Raw genomic sequence first — 14,296 nt, forward strand, 5'->3', positions numbered from 1 at the left:
TGACCAGGAGAGGGGTGCGCCAGGAGGAGTCCTACTCCCACCGGGACTAGGACTCCCTCCCTTCCTTGTTGGATTAGGAGAAGGGGGAAAGAGGAGGAGGAGAAGAAGGAAAGGGGGGCGCCCCCCCTCCTTGTCCAATTCGGACTAGAGGGGGAGGGGGCGCGCGGCCTGCCCTGGCCGCCCCTCCTCTTCTCCACTAAGGCCCATATAGGCCCATTAATCCCCCCCCCCGGGGGGGGGGGTTCCGGTAACCCCCCGGTACTCCGGTATATATCCGATAACCCCCGGAACCATTCCGGTGTCCGAATATAGTCGTCCAATATATCAATCTTCATGTCTCGACCATTTCGAGACTCCTCGTTATGTCCATGATCACATCCGGGACTCCGAACAACCTTCGGTACATCAAAACATATAAACTCATAATATAACTATCATCGAAACTTTAAGCGTGCGGACCCTATGGGTTCGAGAACTATGTAGACATGACCGAGACACGTCTCCGGTCGATAACCAATAGCGGAACCTGGATGCTCATATTGGCTCCCACATATTCTACGAAGATCATTATCGGTCAGACCGCATAACAACATACATTGTTCCCTTTGTCATCGGTATGTTACTTGCCCGAGATTCGATCGTCGGTATCTCAATACCTAGTTCAATCTCGTTACCGGCAAGTCTCTTTACTCATTCTGTAACACATCATCCCGCAACTAACTCATTAATTGCAATGCTTGAAAGGCTTAAGTGATGTGCATTACCGAGTGGGCCCAGAGATACCTCTTTGACAATCGGAGTGACAAATCCTAATCTCGAAATACGCCAACCCAACAAGTACCTTCGGAGACACCTGTAGAGCACCTTTATAATCACCCAGTTACGTTGTGACGTTTGCTAGCACACAAAGTGTTCCTCCGGTAAACGGGAGTTGCATAATCTCATAGTCATAGGAACATGTATAAGTCATGAAGAAAGCAATATCAGAATACTAAACGATCGTGTGCTAAGCTAACGGAATGGGTCAAGTCAATCACATCATTCTCCTAATGATGTGATCCCGTTAATCAAATGATAACTCATGTCAATGGCTAGGAAACATAACCATCTTTGATCAACGAGCTAGTCAAGTAGAGGCATACTAGTGACACTCTATTTTGTCTATGTATTCACACAAGTATTATGTTTCCGGTTAATACAATTCTAGCATGAATAATAAACATTTATCATGATATAAGGAGATAAATAATAACTTTATTATTGCCTCTAGGGCATATTTCCTTCAAAATGACCGTGTCACCATCCGGCCAGACTCCTACTAAGATTCGAACTAGCCCAAGATGGTATCCATACTTCAAGGTGAGCACTGACAGGATGTAGTTCATGCCTTCACATGCTTTTATTGTTCTGCTATAGCCATAACACCATCTTATAATGCCATTTCAGGATTGCATTGGGGCAATAGATGGTACTCATGTCACTTTCAGAGTATCGAGGTCACAATCTGCAACATATAGAGGGAGGAAGCACTACAGAGGCCAGAATGTGCTTGTTGCTGTTGACTTCGATCTGAAGTTCACATACGTGTTGGCTAGCTGGGAAGGATCAGCACATGATACTAACATTCTAAGGCCCCGTTCGGAAGTCCACTGGCTTCTCCAAGAGCCAGCTTCTCATGGCGCCCAGCGAGCGTTAGGAAACAGCGAAACATTTTCTCTCGCTACAGCTCTTCGGAAGGGCAGTATCGATGTAATTAGTGAGAGAAAATGGTTCGGCTAGCACTTCGGAAGGGCACTCTCATGTAATAACGACCAACTCCTACTCCTCGTTTCCGCGAAGCTGCGCGACAGCTGCTCCAGAAAATTGCACTGCGCCGTTCGGTTTCTCCAGGAGCTAGCTTCTAGGAGCCGTCGCGTTCGGCCAGCTTCTCGCCCGCTTCTGGAGAAGCGCAGAGGCGGAGGACTTCTGAACGGGCCCTAAGTGTCAGCATGTGTAGACCCGATGACATCAACATACAAGATGACAAGTTCTACCTAGGAGATGTTGGCTATGCATGTCGGCCAGGTGTTCTTCCACCCTTCAGGCAAACCAAGTACCATCTGAACGAGTTCTCTGGTAGAAACTATCCTAGGACTCCTCAGGAACTATTCAATCTCAGACACTCCAACCTTAGAGTAATGGTTGAGAGGGCATTTGGAGCTTTGAAAAACAGTGTCGTGGTATGCTCACGACAGATGCCATGGGTAGGCTTATCGAACGTGGTTGGGGCCAAAGGATGCCGGTGGGTTCCAGAAGTGAGATTGGGGACAAACGGTGTGAGATACTCGATGTACCCAGGTTCGCCCCCCAGTGGGAGGTAGCACCCCTAGTCCTGCAAGATCTACTGTATGGGTCACAAGAGGGCTACAATGGCGCTCCTCGAGCTGTGTTGGGTGTAGGAGGAAGAAGAGCTAGTTCTCTACTTCTCCTTGTGTGAGAATGTGTGTGTGTGGGAAGAGTGAAGCCATGGAAGAACCCCCCTGCATGGAGGGCTCCCGAGGGGTCCTATAGGCCGCCCCCCAGGGCACAATGGTGAAACTGCAGAAGGATGGGGCCCTGATGTCATCGTCTTGGTCTTCGCATGGGACCCGCCGGCTGCTGGGGCCCACCGGTGTAAGTGCATCTAGTGCCCCTTAGTGATTTTGGTGTATTGAAGACTTATAGGTTAAGGGACTAATGCGTTTGTGAGTGTACACGGGTCTATAAGCCTATGAGGAGTTTGATATTTACAGAGAAAGTCGACCCCTAAAAATGAAGTTCTTCGACTGAAGACTTTGGTATTTCTGAAGACTTTCTGAAGACTTTGAAAGTGAAGAAATTGGTGTGACCTTGAAGACTTGGTATTCATTTGAGGAACATGAAGCGTGAATACTTTTGTTTTTGTAGTTTCATTTTCTCTTTCTTGAGTCATAGGAAACACCATACTGTTAAAGAGGGTCGAGGAAATACTAAGGAAAAATTTCCATGTGATGCTCAACTCAAAATCCTACACCTACCAATCCCTTCGAGTGAAGCCATTGGAAATCTCATACAGTTCAGTCATATTCTTCAGTGATAGAGACGAAGTTCTTCTGGTCTCTGAGGAATTTGTTCTGACTGAGGAGTTAGGAATTTGCCAGTGCGGATTGCCTACACAGTGAGGAACATGATAGCCCTGAGGAATCTGAGCCTAAAATTTCCGACCGTTGCTGTGCTATGCGCCAGCTGTCCCAAAATATCTTATCCACCTAACGGTCATATCATTGAAGGGCATTTATGTCTTATCATGTTGGGCTGCTCCCTAGGCTATAAATAGCCGCCCCCTACAACCACTAGCTGGTTGGCTGCTCCGAGAGAAACTGACACTTGTCATTTGAGAGCATCCCATCCTCCGAGGACTTTGAGCGAAAATCATCAAGTGAGGAAAACCCCAAACCCAAACACCTACAAACCCAAAGTGATTGAGCATCACTGAAGAGATTGATCCTGCGTGTATCCGACGCTTGTTACCTTTGAAGACTGTGCTTCTTCCAGACGGTTAGGCGTCATGGTCTAGAGCATCCAAGAGGAAATTGTGGATCGCCGAGTGACCGAGTTTGTGAAGGTTTGGAAGTCACCTGAAGACCTACCACGAGTGATTGGACGAGGTCTGTGTGACCTTAGTTCAAGGAGAATACGGTGAGGACTGTGTGTCCAGGACTGGGTGTCCTCAGGTTTAAATACCTAGCCGCTCCAACCAGACGTACAACTGAGACAGCAGTTGGAACTGGTCTACCAAATCATTTTCTTCACCAAGCTTACTGGTTCTATTTCCTCAACTCTTTCATTTCCTCATTATTGTGTTGTATGCTTGTTCATATCTGTGTTTGAAGACTTTGACTGAAGATTTTCTCAATTTCCTCAGTCTGTTTGTCTTCATCCTGTGTTATCCAGTGTTTATGCTTTCTGTACTCTGTGATTGTTTTCATTTCATCATGATGACTATGCTTGTGCTCTGCTATGCATACTTTTGAGTACTTATTCCGCTGCAAGTAGTTCTTCGCTAAGGAATTTCCTCACCCACAAATTCCTCAGTGAAGAATTTATAAAAATCGCCAATTCACCCCCTCTAGTCGATATAACGCACTTTCAATTGGTATCAGAGCAAGGTACTCCCTTGTTCTGTGTGATTTTGGTTTAACCGCCTGGAGTTTTAGTTATGTCGACCGCAGGTATGAAGAAAGTGACATGTCCCATCTTTGATGGTCATGATTATCCCAAGTGGAAGGCCATGATGAAGAAGTGCCTCATGGCGATGAACAGTGAACTGTGGACCGTCACTGAGATTGGTCTTGCCGATCTGTGCAAGACGGCAGAAGCTGATGACATTCGCAAGTACACTCTTCTCAACCTCACGGCGAAGGGCGTCATCTGCTCCTGTCTGTCTCAAAATCAGTTCAGGAACGTCATGCATCTCGATCATGCGAAGCTTATCTGGGACCGTCTCTCTGATGTCTATGAAGGTCATCGAACCCGTCATGATCCTTGGTTTGAGGACTTCAAGGAATCTCTCAAATCAATGACATTCGAACCAGAATCATCATCCTCCTCACCATGCCTTATGGAAGATGGTGAAAAGGTAACTGAATGCTATCTGTCTGAATCTAGTCATGATGAATTAGGACCCAGTTATGTCAAACTTGTTTCCCTTGCCGCTAAACAACAAAGAGCTTTGGAAAAGGTTCAAAACATGCTTAGTAAGAGCGACGATATGTTGGGTGAAGAAATGGATCAGTCAAAAGCTTTGGCTGAAAGTCTTCAGAGACTTCTTCAAGGTCATCATAACACTCTCTTGTCTGATCATGAGAAGCTTTCTTATGAATTTCTTCAAAGAAAGCAAGATATTGAGAAGCTAAAAGTGAGTTATGAAGATCTTCAGAAGGAGCGCGATTCATTACTTGCTCAACAAATCAGCGCTGCTCAGGAAGAATTTGTTCCTCCATGTTTGAAATGCATTGAACGTGAATCTGCTAATTCTTCACCTGAATGTTCAAATGCTTCAAATGCTACAAATTCCTCAACTGTCTCTGCTATCACTAATTCCTCAGCTGAGGACATTGCTAGTATCACTAACGATGCAGGGCTGAAGGAATTGTACATGACAGGCATGTTCAAAAGCCTCAAAGGGCATCAGACTCTTTGTGATGTGCTTAAAAAGCAGATCCTCAACAGGAACCCTAGGAAAGAGGGTATTGCCTTTGAGAGGAAACTCAATGCTGATGGTACATATTGGAAGCCTGAGCAGTACCGCGAAACCTCATGGGTTGCTGCAAAGGGACCTCCAGTTGATCCATCTAATTTATCTGGCTTTACATGTGAATCTTCTCATTCTTATGATGAGTCATTTGACTCCAACTACAAACTGTTTAAAACTCAGAATGGTGAAGTATTTGCTAGATATGTTGGCACTAACTGCAGGAACGGTTCCCCTATGAAGAAAATCTGGGTTCCCAAAAGGTGCCTTGAAAGTCTTCAGGTGAATGTCCTCATGACACCACCTGTGAAGAATAGGAACCCTAGATCAAATTCTTCATATGGATCCAAGTCCTCATACGGACCAAATTCCTCACATGGATCATATTCCTCAAGAGGATCAAAGTCCTCATATGAACATCATCGTGCTAACAACTCTGTTTCGCAGGGAAGAGCCAAGGGCTATGAATATGAGCATTATTCTTCTAATCATTATGTTCATAAGTCCTCGAAGAATTTCTCTGCTTATTCATATGCTTACCCTAACTTCTCTTATGTGAAACGAAATGGATTGGCCTCTATGCCACCTTTCTCATATGGAGCTCGCAGAGTGATGAACTCTTTGCCACCCCTTCAGATGTGGGTGGTGAAGAAAAAGAACTAATCTCTTCTGTAGGGTCAGGTCTCCAGACGTGCTTGAACGTCTGAAGAATTTGCTGGAGACCTGAAGAGTGTCTGAAAGGACGCAGGCTAATCATGAAGCAATGAACTTTCATTTCTCACGTCCTCATACTATTTCTAACTGTTGCATTGCTTGATGAAATTGGTCTGATGAATTGTGATGTCATATTCTTCACTGATGAAGTATATGAAGTTCGTAAGCTGCACTAATTCATCTGCAGGATGATCAACCCAAAGCCACTGAGTGGGTCCTCGATAGTGGATGTACAAATCACATGACTGGTGACAAGAATCTATTGATTGATGCTCCCTTATCACCATCGCATCTGAAGCATATCATCTTCGCTGACAAAGGCAAAAGTCAGGTATTGGGTCTAGGTAAGGTTGCGATCACAAAGGATCGACACATGGACAAAGTCATGCTTGTCGAGTCCTTAGGATACAACCTCATGTCTGTCTCAATGCTTTTGTGATCTTGATATGGTAGTTGTCTTTGGCAAATATTGTTGTGTTGTGGTTATGGAAGCTGACAATTCCAAAGTCTTCGAAGGCTTTAGGAGAGGAGACTTGTATATTGTTGATTTCTCTACAGGACCGCAACCAGCCGTGTGCCTACTCGCAAAAGCTTCAGAAGGTTGGCTATGGCATCGACGACTTGGTCATGCAGGCATGAGAAATTTGCACACGCTTGCAAAGAAGAAGCATGTCATTGGCATTGAGAATGTCAAATTCCTCAAGGATCACTTGTGTGGAGCTTGTGAAGCTAGAAAGATGACCAAGGCTAAGCATCCAGCGAAGACTATCATGACCACTACTCGACCATTCGAATTGCTTCAGATGGACCTCTTTGGTCCTAACCATTACTCAGCTGTCACAAATGACGCATCTCTCTATGGGCTTGTTATTGTTGATGATTACTCTCGTTACACATGGGTACACATTGTTACTTACAAACATGAAGTGCAGGAAGTCTTCAAGCGATTTTCCTCAAGGGCTTCAACAAACTTTGGTGTGAAGATCAAGCACATCAGAGGTGACAATGGAACTGAGTTCAGAATTCTGGTCTTGATGACTATCTTGATGAACTTGGTATTACTCATGAGTTATCTGCTCCTTACACTCCTCAGCAGAATGGCGTCGTGGAGCGCAAGAACAGGACTCTTGTTGAGATGGCTCGCACTATGCTTGATGAGTACAAGACGCCTCGTCACTTCTGGATTGAGGCAATTTATACTGCGTGCCGCATCATCAATAGGGTATATCTTCACAAATTCTTCAAGAAGACTGCCTATGAACTTCTCACTGACAAGAAACCCAATGTGAGTTATTTCAAAGTCTTCGGTACTAAATGTTGGATTAGAGATCCTCATCACAATGCTAAATTTGCACCAAAAGCACATGAAGGTTTTATGCTTGGTTACGGAAAGGACTCGCACACCTACAGAGTCTTCAACACCGTTCTTCACAAGGTTGTTGAAACTGTAGATGTGCGGTCCGATGAAACTAATGGCTCGCAAAGAGAGCACCTACCCTCTGTGATAGATGAACCAGCTCCTGAGGAAACTATCAAGTTCAAGGCTACTGAGGATGTCATTCCTACCGAAGAATCTGCTGAAGAATTCATTCCAGAACGTGAAGAACGTCGAGCTAATGCACCTGAAGAAATTGCTGAAGAAAATGGTGCTGAAGAAAATGCTGATCAAATTCCTCGACGACAACCCACTCATCCTCGCGTTGCAAAAGAAGTGCAAGTTGAAAAGATCATCGATGACATTGAAGCACCAGGTCCTCTCACACGCTCAAAAGCCTCACATTTATCTAACTTTTGTGGGTACTATGCTTTTGTCTCTATCACAGAGCCCACTAATGTAGATGAAGCATTTCTGGAGCCTGAGTGGATTCAGGCCATGCAAGAAGAATTACATCAGTTCGAGCTCAACAACGTTTGGGAACTGGTCAATCGTCCAGATCCTCGCAAACACAATATCATTGGCACAAAGTGGATCTACCGCAACAAGCAAGATGAAAATGGCCTTGTGGTGAGGAATAAGGCACGACTAGTAGCTCAAGGCTACACACAGGTTAAAGGAATTGATTTCGATGAAACTTTTGCACCTGTTGCTAGACTTGAAGCTATTCGCCTATTACTTGCTTATGCTAACCATCATGATATCACTTTATATCAAATAGATGTGAAAAGTGCATTCCTCAATGGTAAGCTTGAGGAAGAAGTATATGTTGCTCAACCCCCAGGTTTTGAAGATCCTAAGCATCCTGACCAAGTCTTCAGACTAAATAAGGCCCTCTATGGCCTCAAGCAGGCCCCTCGGGCGTGGTATGATACTTTGAAGGAATTCCTCATGAAGAAGGGCTTCAAACCCGGTTCACTCGACCCTACTCTTTTCACTAAATCATATGATGATGAATTGTTTGTATGCCAAATATATGTTGATGATATCATCTTTGGCTGTACTGACCAACGTTATAGTGATGAATTTGCCTATATGATGAGTGAAGAATATCAAATGTCTATGATGGGAGAGTTGAAATTCTTCTTAGGTCTTCAAATTTGTCAACAGCGCAATGGCATATTCATATCCCAGGAGAAATACCTCAAGGATGTACTGAGGAAATTCGGCATGCAAGATTGCAAAGGCGTCAAAATTCCGATGCCCACAAATGGCCATCTGTGCACTGATGAAAATGGTATTGACTTCGATCAAAAGGTATACCGCTCCATGATTGGTTCTTTATTGTACTTATGTGCATCTAGGCCAGATATTATGCTTAGTGTTTGCATGTGTGCCCGATTTTAAGCTACACCGAAGGAATCACACCATAAGGCTGTGAAACATATTCTTCGATATCTAGCTCACACACCAACACTAGTATTATGGTACCCCAAGGGCTCGACTTTTGATCTCGTTGGATATTCTGACTCTGACTATGCTGGTGATCGTGTGGATCGCAAGTAAACATCTGGTACATGTCATTTCCTCGGACGATCTTTGGTCTGTTGGTCCTCGAAGAAGCAGAACTGCGTATCACTGTCTACTGCTGAAGCTGAGTACATTGCTGCTGGTTCTTGCTGTGCTCAATTGCTATGGATGAAGCAAACTCTCAAGGACTACGGCGTCAACATGAAGAATGTGCCTCTCTTCTGTGACAATGAGAGTGCCATCAAGATTTCTCACAACCCAGTTCAGCACTCGAAGACAAAGCACATTCAGATCCGTCATCATTTTCTTCGCAATCATGTGTTGAAGGGCGACATTTCTATTGAGCATGTGAAGACTGAAGAACAGCTAGCGATATCTTCACAAAGCCCTTGGATGAGAAGAGATTTAGCAAGTTGCGGTGTGAGCTAAATATCTTAGAATCTTCGAATGTTCTTTGAAAAGGGCACTCATCCTAACACTTATGCAAAATTGATGACTTAGATGTGCAACACATGAAGAAACGTTTTTCTTCAATCAATGAAGAATAACACTCTAAGTGTGAAGAAATTAATGAAGAATTTGATTCTCATAACCCTACAACAATTGTACGCGGTGTCTGAAATCATCATTCTTATACGGTGGGTCATGCCACCACAAAAGGTTGAAAATCTTCAATTTGAGTTTTTCCTCAGTTTTGAAATTCCTTAGTTGTTCATATTCTTCAACTTTGCAAAATCTTCACTGTTTCCGTCGTTTTTCTTCATTGGCTACATATATATATATATATATATATATATATATATATATATATATATATATATATATATATATATATATATATATATGAGTTTATGTCCTCTACAACATTCACTTATGGCTAATTCTTCAAGTTGTTTTTTTCTGCTAAGTGAATGTGATCGGACCCTTTCCCCTCTATGCTATACTCAACCCAATCTATTCACAAATTCTTCATGTGCGTTGTATTTGAAACTCGTTCAAAATCTTCACTGTGTCCTTGTCAGCTGAAGAATTGGCGAACGGAACTTTTAACTTATCTTATCCAAATTTTCGGCTTTGCCGCTCAAACCGTTCCGCTTCCCACGATATACTTATCTATTCACCCACGATCTAACACGATCTCCACTTCTCAGTACGTGGGTGACACATGTCAAGCGAATGAGAAGGGTCAGGGGCACGTTCGTCCAATTTCTTCGGGCGAACCATTTTCACCGTGGCTATAAATACCCCCTCTCTCCTTCCTCACTTCTTTTACTCCGCTCGACCTCTGTAACGCCCACGATGCGGCTATATCTCCCACGTGTCGAGGCACGACTTAGAGGCATAACCGCATTGTAGGTATTGTCGCAAGAAGGGTCATCTTCACACAATCCCATGTAATGAACAAGAATGGGATAACGAGAGTTGGCTTACAATCGCCACTTCACACAATACATAAATTAATTCATACATCATCCAAAATCCACACATAGACCAACTACGGTCAAATCCAAAAAAAATAAGATAACCCCAAATGCTAGATCCCCGATCGTCCCAACTGGGCTCCACTACTAATCATTAGGAAACGAAACATAGTAACGACCACGTTCCTCGTCGAACACCCACTTGAGCTCGGTTGCGTCATCTGCACTGGTATTGTCGGCACCTGCAACTGTGTTGGTAGAATCTGTGAGTCACGAGGACTCAGCAATCTCACACCCGCGAGATCAAGACTATTTAAGCTTGTAGGAAAAGGATGGGGTAATGAGGTGGAGCTGCAGCAAGCACTAAGCATATATGGTGGCTAACATACGCAAATAAGAGCGAGAAGAGGAGCAACGCAACGGTCGCGAAGCTAGAAATGATCAAGAAGTGATCCTGAACTACTTACGTTCATACATAACCCAAACCGTGTTCACTTCCCGGACTCCGCCGAAAAGAGACCATCACGGTTACACACACGGTTGATGTATTTTAATGAAGTCAAGTGTCAAGTTCTCTACAACCGGACATTAACAAATTCCCATCTGCCTCATAACCGCGGGCACGGCTTTCGAAAGATAATACCCTGCAGGGGTGTCCCAACTTAGCCCATTATAAGCTCTCACGGTCAATGAAGGATAAACCTTCTCCCGGGAAGACCCGATCAGTCTCGGAGTCCCGGTTTACAAGACATTTCGACAATGGTAAAACAAGACCAGCAAAGCCGCCCGAATGCGCCGACAAATCCCGATAGGAGCTGCACATATCTCGTTCTCAGGGCACACCGGATGAGCCAGACGTCGGGTTGGCATAGACCCTGGTTGCCCAGGGGGCGCCGGACATCGCTCGGTTTGGGCCAGCACTCGAAGGAGCACTGGTCCGGGGGTTTAAATAAAGATGACCCTCGGGCTCGCGAAAACCCAAGGGAAAAAGGCTTAGGTAGACAAATGTAAAACCAAGGTTGGGCCTTGCTGGAGGAGTTTTATTCAAGGCGAACTGTCAAGGGGGTCCCATAAATCACCTAACCGTGTAAGGGACGCAAAATCAAGGAACATAACACCGGTATGACGGAAACTAGAGTGGCAAGAGTGGAACAAAACACCAGGCATAAGGCCGAGCCTTCCACCCTTTACCAAATATATAGATGCATTAATTAAATAAGAGATATTGTGATATTCCAAAATATCCATGTTCCAACATGGAACCAACTTCAACTTCACCTGCAACTAGCAACGCTATAAGAAGGGCTGAGCAAAAGCGGTAACTTAGCCAAACAACGGTTTGCTAGGAAAGGATGGTTAGAGGCTTGACATGGCAATATGGGAGGCATGATATAGCACGTGGTAGGTAGCGCAGCATAGCAATAGAGCGAACAACTAGCAAAGCAAAGATAGAAGTGATTTCGAGGGTATGGTCATCTTGCCTACAAGGTTCTCATTGTTGTCGAAAGCTTGATCCTCGTAAGTGTACTCAACAGGTTCCTCGTTCACGAACTCGTCTCCCGGCTCTACCCACAGCAAGAACACAAGCAATGGAACCACAATCAATCACGGGAAATGCACAAGCAACATGATGCAATACATGCATGATATGCGAGATGTGAAATGCGATGCATATGTGTGCTCCGGAAGAAAAAGGATGAACAAGGCATCAACTTGGCAAACCAAGTATGCCACTGGAAAGATGAGATGATTTCGGTCTAAATCGATATAAAGATCACCGGAAACGGATGCACGGTTTGCAAATGGCGAGCAAAACAAGAATGACACGATTCTGCGATTAACAGCATGATAACACTTAGAATACATCAAGTAACTATGCTACAGCACCCCAACATAGCAACAAAGCATATGGCTGTGATCTACAAGAGATGCTTGACAAAAGATGAACACTGAGCTATGGCTAGATCACACAATAATAGGCTTAAACAAGCATGGCAAAAGTGCAAAAGATATCAGCTTCACAGACTTGGTGAAAATACTGAACATGGCTGAAACAGCATCAGGTAATAATGTTCAGAGCAAGCAATCAACATGCTACAGGAACTTATCATAGAAAAAAAGGCATGGCATGAATCTACTAAATGCATAGAACAAAAGTCCCTTACTGACCATGAGACAAAAAGGATCAGAAGATATGATGGCACCCATGTAAACATAGCAAGTTTCGTTAACAGGTTTCAAACAACAGAAAACAGAGCATGGCATTAACAGAATTATGAGGGCATCTTTGTGAGCTCGATTCACTCATCACAAAGCAATGCATGACAAAACAAGCATACCTACAGCAAGATAGCATGTTCATGAAGCTAACCATGTCAAGAGCAAGTTCATAGCATGTATGGATCAACTACAACAACCTTGGCAAAATTGAATATCATGTTAACATTCTGCCAGGAACATTTTATAGCAAAAGTAGAGCAAGATTAAGACATGCTAGGGCACTCTATAATTGCAAACAGGGGCATGGATGGATAGAGAACAACTATATCTACAAAACATCCTTACTGAACATAACCAAAAGAAGCATGGATCTCACTGTAGACACATGGATACATGACAACAAAATAACAGCAGGTAAAGGACTTAGCAAAATCCTGTCCCTGAAAACAGAAACATCACGAAGCCTAGTTTGCATGCTTGTGCTAGTCACCACATAGATCACAAAACTACATGAAATACACCCCTCTAAAGATGATATGGCATAGATCAAAACACATGTAGGGCTCATGCTCATAAGATGCACACATCAAATGCAACAAAAATAACAAAACATCAAGTTCTGATAAGTAACAGCAGTAAACAACATATAGCACACTTGCATCAGAGATTTGGGCCTCAAGATGGACTCAAACGAGCATGGCACAATGGAACAAAATGAAGAGCATCTCGTGATGAACATTTCGATATATCATGCACGCAAAACGGAGCAGTATGCAAAGAGATATGCCATGATGAACAGAGCAACATAATGTGATATATTCGGGACTTGGCAGAAAACAGAGGGGAAAACGACCTCGATCTAGGGTTTGCGGCGCGACTTTCGAGGCAGCGGCGGCTCGCCGGAGAAGTGGCCGGAGAGAGCTCGGGGGAGGCACCGGAGAGGGAGGAGGCGCCGGATCTGGCGAGGGGGAGACCTGGCGGCGAGGGCTTCGGGCGGAGGGGACGGGGTCGCCGGAGTTGGCGCGGGAGCTCGCCGGCTCGGGTGCGGGCGCGCCGGCGATGGAGCGCGGAGCGGCGGCGGTCGGCGGCGGGCGCGGGCGGGGTCCTGCGCGGGAGGCGCGCTCGGGCGCGGGCGCGACGTACGGGCGGCGGCGGGCGGCTACTCGGGCCCCGCGGGCCCTGGCGGCGGAGGAGAGAGAGGGGGCCCGGCGGCGGTGACATGGCGAGGTGGGATTGGCCGGGGGCGACGGCGCAGACGTGTCCGACGGCGGGGTGGACGCGTCCGGCGGCGGGAGGAGGAAGAGGCTAGGGTTAGACCGCGAATTTGGAAGGGGAAGGCATACTTATAGGTAGAGGGAGTTAGGAGTGTCCAAATGGAGTGCGGTTTTCGCCCACACGATCGTGATCGAACGACCGAGAGCATGGAGGGGGCTTAGATGGGTTATTGGGCTGTTTGGAGGGGTGTTTGGCTGCAACACACAAAAGGCTTTTGCGGTTACCCGGTTAACCGTTGGAGCATCAAACGACCTCCAAATGGAACGAAACTTGACAGGTGGTCTACCGGTGGTGTACCAAGGCCACTTGGCAAACCTCGGTACATTCCGAGAACGTTTAAAACCCACTCACGAGAAGAGACAAGAGGGGTGCGCCGGTGCGAGTGGGAGTGTCGGATTGCAAAACGGACAACGGGAAAAATGCTCGGATGCATGAGACGAACACGTATGCAAATGAGATGCACATGATGACATGATATGAAATGCATGACATGAACAAAATGCAAAACGA

This window comes from Aegilops tauschii, chromosome 6, assembly GCF_002575655.3.
Source record: "Aegilops tauschii subsp. strangulata cultivar AL8/78 chromosome 6, Aet v6.0, whole genome shotgun sequence".
NCBI lineage: Eukaryota > Viridiplantae > Streptophyta > Magnoliopsida > Poales > Poaceae > Aegilops > Aegilops tauschii.